Source organism: Geospiza fortis, unplaced genomic scaffold (genome assembly GCF_000277835.1).
Source record: "Geospiza fortis unplaced genomic scaffold, GeoFor_1.0 scaffold286, whole genome shotgun sequence".
Taxonomy (NCBI): Eukaryota; Metazoa; Chordata; class Aves; order Passeriformes; family Thraupidae; genus Geospiza; species Geospiza fortis.
The window spans coordinates 604,694-605,560 of NW_005054444.1; the positions used below are offsets into that span (position 1 = coordinate 604,694).

Below are 867 nucleotides of genomic sequence, written 5' to 3' on the forward strand. Positions count from 1 at the left end.
GGAATGCCTTTGCCATGCCTTTATCAATACAACCCGGGGGGAAAGGACCCCCCCTCTGCACCTTCCAGCTTCTACCCCCCATCCAGCCGACCTCTCTAAGCTTTCCTTTCCTTCTCCTTTCTCTCCTTACCTTGAGTAAGCTCCAGACCCTGCGAGCCTCCCAGCACCAGAAATCCACCAAAAAGCTTCTCTTCGCTCCCGAGAGCTGAGGGGAGGGCCCGGGGAGGAGGAGGAGGAGGGAGAGGAGGGGAGACAGGGAGCCCTGTGTGAAATCAAAGCCCCGAAGCCGGGCACGGGAGGCGGTGCGGAGCCTCCAGCTGCTGCTCGGATTACTCTGCAGCCGTGGCGATCCCGAGACCTCTAGAAACCACCATTCCACTGGGGGAAAGAGAAGTGAAAGGATTCCAGCTGGAGACGCTTCATCCCGGGAGGGCAGCCGGGCTGGGGGCTCGTACGCCCCCACCGCACCGCGAAGTTCCCCCTCTGGAAAAACCAGAGGTGGGGAAAAAAGTAGTTTGCTTCCAACCGAGACTTCTGTCCTTCCCCCTACCCTGCACCCGCGGCCTCTGGACCCCCTCGCGAGGAAAAACTCATCACACGGAAAAAGTTTCCGTACTCTGAGGCTGGGGGGGCTGGGCAGCAGGGACCCCCGGGGCTGGCCCTGCTCATCCCCGGGGAGGCGGCAGGGAGGGCTCAGCCCAGCGTCCCCCCTCCCCAAAAATGAGCCCCACGCTTCTGCACACGCGGGGAACTTTGGAAGGGGATGCAGAGAGGTGTGCAGGGGCCAGGAGGGGATGGAGGGCGCAAGGAAGGGGTGGGGGTCAGGGAGGGGATGCGGGGTCAGGGAGGGGTGCGGGCCGAGGGGGC

The 867-nt window shown here is 63.6% G+C and overlaps 1 protein-coding gene across 2 annotated transcripts in view; it reads right to left on the minus strand.

The window, feature by feature from the left end:
• TSKU (tsukushi, small leucine rich proteoglycan) overlaps nucleotides 1-325 on the minus strand; it is a 17,661-nt gene extending 17,336 nt beyond the window's left edge. Inside the window, exon 1 of one of the 2 annotated variants that reach the window (XM_031062306.1) lies at nucleotides 131-325. The gene's annotated coding sequence lies outside the window, so the exon portion shown is untranslated. The remainder of the gene's footprint in view (nucleotides 1-130) is intronic. The other variant, XM_005427393.2, reaches the window with a different exon arrangement.
• Nucleotides 326-867: the final 542 nt, after the last annotated feature.